Genomic DNA, 5,582 nt, shown 5'->3' with positions numbered 1-5,582 from the left:
TATTTATTGTTAAAACTTTTTTTGTAACACAACCGTAAAACAACCCAACCAAAGAAGGGACCCAGTCCCTATTCTATCCCTCCCACACAAAACATTTTGAGTTAAATGTTCCACAGTTCTGTCCACAGCAAATGAACAATCTTACAGTATGAATAGTCACAATTGTATTAAGGGGTATCTAACTCTTGCTTTGGAGCAGTTATATACATGTCTAAAGCAGTCCAATGTAGGATTTTGCACCTGTCAAGTAATCTATACATCAATCATAGCAGACCAAGTCGAAATCTATGCAGTTCTCTGGATGCTAGGCCGGAGCCATCAATCCATGGAGCCCATATTTTTTCAAATTTAGAGATGGCCTTGCTTTTCAGATATATACTTTTTTCCAGATTTAATAACCAATTAATCTTATTTATAAACTCCATCACCGTGGGCGCCTGCTCTGATAACCAATGTTGGGCTATTAGTTTCCTGGCCATGTATAACATCCGTGCCACCGTTATTTTGCCATGTTCGTCAGTGCTCAGATCTTCTATATATCCCAGTATACATACTAATGGTGAGGGATCTGAATTGACTGAGTATGTTCTATCAATGATCGCTATTACATCCCTCCAGAAGTTTTCCAGAGCAGGGCAGGTCCACATCATATGAAGCATGTTAGCCGGGGATGTTTTACATCTAGCACATAGGGGGTCTGATCGAAGCCCTGTATCGTGGAGAAATTGGGGTGTTCTATATGACTGGTGCAGCACCTGTAAGTGGGAGAATCTATGGGACTCACTCAGAGATAACTGGGGAACTCTTTCCAGTATTTCAGACCATTTTTCTTTTGATCTTATGTGGTGTTTTGCTAATACCAGGTCCAGCAGACCCCTATAAAGCAATGAGATTACCCCCCCAGAATTATGTGACCTAGCCATTCTCTGTATTATAGCATTTTGAGGAACTCCATTATTTAGGACAAGACCCTCTGCCTGATATGCATGTCGTAACTGAAGGTACTTATAAAATTCGGTGTTGGGCAGTCCATATTCATTTTGTATCTGTGTAAACTCCTTGAGTGAATCTCCCGCTAAAACATGAGTGAATCTTTCTAGTCCTTTTAGACTCCAATTTTTAAACCCTTCCAATTTATATAGGTTAGGGAGCCATGGCGTTTCCCACAGTGATGTAAATTGTGAGATCCCTTGTATCCCCTGTAATTTCCTCACTGCCCACCAAAGTTTGTGTATTAACAGCGTAGTTGGGCTTCTACAAGAGGGTGTCTTAAATTTGTGAGCCTCCAATGCTTCATAGAGTCTGAGTGATTTAAGATGTGATTGGAGTAGAAGACGTTGAGCCCCCCCTCCCCCTCCAGGGTCGTCCCACCCACGAATATGCTGGAGCTGAGCTGCCATATAATAAACCCATGGATTTGGGACAGCAAGGCCAGCCATTGTTTTATCTCTTTGCAAAGTTTCCAGTTTAATTCTTGGAGCTTGTTTTCCCCAGATTAAGTCCCTGAACATGCTGTTTGCTTTAAGGAAATATCTCTGGGGAATCCATATAGGAGAATTATGCAATACATATAGCAATTGTGGCATCCAGATCATCTTGTCCAAGTTAGTGCCGCCCACCACTGACAGTGGCAATTTAGACCACGCGTCCAGTTTACACTTGAATCTGGCCAGTATTGGGTTGAGGTTTAGTTTCTCATAGTCAGTTACTTTAGATGTTACATTAATACCCAAATATTTAAATTCATTGACCACTTGTAAGTCCGAGTCAGTATAGTGAGGTGCATTAACGTTCCCATTATCTATTGGAAGCAGCACTGACTTAGTCCAATTAATCACCAAACCCGAAAATTTCCCAAACTTCTCGATTGTCTCCATAGCTACAGATAATGTTTTGGAGGCTTCCGCTAAAAATAGTAGTGCATCGTCAGCATAAAACGCAATTTTCTCCTCTATATTCCCTCTGCGAAATCCCATTATGCCAGGGTGCATCCTGATAGCCGCAGCTAGTGGTTGAATGGCCAGTGCGAACAGTAAAGGGGACAACGGGCATCCCTGCCGGGTGCCCCTCCCCAGTTCAAAGGCTGAAGTAAGACGCCCATTTACCCTTAATCATGCCAATGGCCTCTCATATAGTAGCTTGATCCATGAAATAAATCCAGCGCCCATACTAAATTTCTCCAAAACCACCCATAGATATTCCCATTCAACAGAGTCAAATGCTTTAGCAGCGTCTAGTGAGCAAATAACCCTGTCTCCTGCATTGTCCACTGGCAACTGAAGATTAAGAAATAATATCCGTAGACTAACGGCTGTAGACCTAGCTGGCATAAAGCCCGATTGATCACTCTGTATAACATCAGATATTATGTTATTTAACCTGGTGGCCAGAACTTTTGCTATAATTTTAATGTCTGTAGGTAGCAGGGATACAGGCCTATAGGATTCGGGGAGCAATGGATCCTTACCCGGGTTTGGGTATCACTACAATAACTGCTTCTCTCATTGAGAGGGGCAGAATGCCTTCCCTGGCTGCCTCCTGGAAGGTGCACAGCAATTGAGGTAGTAATATATCCCCAAATATTTTGTATATTTCCACAGGGAACCCGTCCAACCCTGGTGATTTATTATTGGCCATTGAAGCTCCATAATAAACTTTAATGAATCTAGAGCAGCATTTTTTTTTATTTTTTTTATTAAATATATAAATTCCATTATACCAATCCTACTCTGCACACACACCTTTACATAAAAAAAACCTTATCCTTTATTTCCATTGTGGTTGGAATTAATTTGTGATAATCTGGTTTTTAGCAGAAGACTACCCCATCAATAAACACAATTTTTTTTTTTTCTTTTCACATCACTATCTATATTGAAAAGGACTCTTGTCGTTTTCAATCCAATCCTCATATTACACTCCCTGACAGAAGTTATGTCGCTTACCCGTGTGATGTAAATAAAAGCTTATAACCTGACGTTAAATTCATCCATTGGTTTTATAAATTACTCTTTTGAAAGTTGAAACCCTCCCAAATTTGGTTTCGGTTAAGAAAATAAATTGGCATCAATGCCGAAATACTGATCATTTAATGAACACAGAATGGTCAGATTTTGGCAAGACAAAAGTTGTCGCCTGGTCATATAATGCACCCAATCCTAGTTTACATCCTCACCAGTGCTCAGTAAATGATCGGTTAATTAGTGGGTGTGTATAGAAAGAAACCCCACACCCCAGACCTTCACTTGAACTGCAACTTGAGCTCTGACAACATGCCAAAAATCCACCCTGCAACCAAAGCCTTGATTATCAAGAGGCTGAAGACCAGATCCACTGCAGAGGTGGCTGGCACGTTTAATGTGTCTCAGCGTCAAGTACAAAGAATTAAAAAAAATATTTGAAGAGACTGGAGATGTGTTTGACAAGCCCAGGTCCGGCAGACCCCGCAAGACAACTGCTCAGGAGGAACGTTTGTTGGTTAGAAAATCCAAAGCAAGTCCCTCTTCCACTGCAGCAGAGCTCCAACAGGTCTAGTCACCTCAAGTCCCTGTGTCAACTAGAACAGTTTGTAGGATTCTGTCTCGAAATGGCCTCCATGGTCGAATCAGTGCCCAGAAGCCAGCACTAAACAAAAGGCAAATAAAAAAACGTGTGGCATTTGCTAAGTCCCACAGCCTGCTAAACAGATGGATGCTGGAAAAGTGGCAGAAGGTGGATTTCTCTGATGAATCTTCAGTAGAATTACACCACAGCCGCCGCAAATACTGCAGGAGACCTACTGGAGCCCGTATGGATCCAAAATACACCCAGAAAACAGTTACATTTGGTGGTGGAAAGATCATGGTCTGGGGTTACATTCAGTATGAGGGTGTGCAAAACATTTGCAAGGTGGACGGCAATATCAATAGCCTAAAATATCAAGAAGTATTAGCTACCTTACATTCCAAATCATAAAAGGGGTCAAATTCTGCAGCAGGATGGTGCTCCATCTCATCCATCCATCCCTACAAAAGTTCCTCCAGGCAAAAAAGATCAAGGTGCTCAAGGACTGGCCAGCCCAGTCACCAGACATGAACATCATTGAGCGTGTTTGGGGTAGGATGAAAGAGGAAGCTTGGAAGACAAAACCAAAGAATCTAGATGAACTCTGGGAGGCATGTAAGACGGCATTCTCTGCTATTCCTGATGACTTCATTAATTGTATGAATCATTGTTGAACCGCATGGATGCAGTCCTTCAAGTTCATGGAAGTCACACAAAATATTAAATATGACTCTTAATAACACCAGAACTTCATTCACCAATGTTATGCAACATATATTTGTATTTTAAGATAATTATTTGTTTGAATATCACATTACTTTCTGTGGGCGACAAAACTTTTGTCTTGTCAAAATCTGACCATTCTGTGTTCATTAAATAACATAGTTTGTAAAGCCGAAAAAAAATTGCGTCCATCAAGTTCGACCTGTTAGTTCTGTAATTGCTAAAGTGATCAATATTTCAGCATTGATGCCAAATTATTTTCTTAATCTAAACCAAATTTGGGAGGGTTTCAGCTTTCAAAAGAGTAATTTATAAAACCAATGGATGAATATAAGGTCAGGTTATAAGCTTTCATTTACATAACATGGATAAGCGACATAACTTCTGTCAGGGAGTGTAAGCTGAACCTGCTGGTTCTGTAGGGATAATTTCTCAGTCACTTGATTATTATGAGCCAAGTTTATAATGACAGATAATACTTTATAAATAACACAGGATCCGCCATTCAGATAAATGGTCACATCTCACCTCCTCCCCCTCCTTGCTCTATGACTTACATGAGTAGCAAAGCATTGCCTTTCACATCAGATGGAGTGTCGCCACATTTTTACCTGGAGTCATTAAGTTTACCAAAAATGGGACAGAGGACAAACAAAAAAATTATTGATGCAATTCTTTATTTTAGAAATTACATTGAAAGAAAAATAAAGTATAACATTAACATGATCCCATAGACAGAAAATAGCATTACTATGCCAGTGATACTCGTACTCTTAGCAAACAAACATCATATTAACATTTAGCATTTCTTCCAAAAACAATTTCTTCCTGGATTGCTGTGCCCCCTTAATCAGCTGCTCGGTGTGGTTACCAGCAGTTAGACCCCCCTCCCAATAACCAGATATTGATTACTTGTCATTAGAATAGGCCATCAATATTAAAGTCCTGGAAAACTCCTTTCATTAGGAAAAAAATATATAAAAAGTGATCCATTCCCTTAACATCTTATAAACTTGCTAGATTGGTCTGCCATATTCCATAAAACCTCCGGAGGACGCTGGCCTTTTTATTGCACATACTGCCACCCTTTCAGTTTCCACATACAACCACGTATACAAATTTGTTCCAGGGGTTCTTCTCCTTAGGGGAAAAGATTAATACTCAAATGCATGTATTTGGGGCTAAAAAATAAACTTTTTGCAATTTGGGTTTCATTAAAAATTTGGCACAATTTACCTTTTATAGCCTCTGTGTTGCACTGTCTACAGAATGAGTTAACCGAGAATCTATCAGTGAGCTAGTTCTAGGAGAGTTTG

This window comes from Phyllobates terribilis, unplaced genomic scaffold, assembly GCF_046119375.1.
Source record: "Phyllobates terribilis strain yellow unplaced genomic scaffold, ASM4611937v1 Scaffold_1__5_contigs__length_1240528914, whole genome shotgun sequence".
Taxonomy (NCBI): Eukaryota; Metazoa; Chordata; class Amphibia; order Anura; family Dendrobatidae; genus Phyllobates; species Phyllobates terribilis.
Note: the sequence above shows the minus strand (reverse complement) of the source record.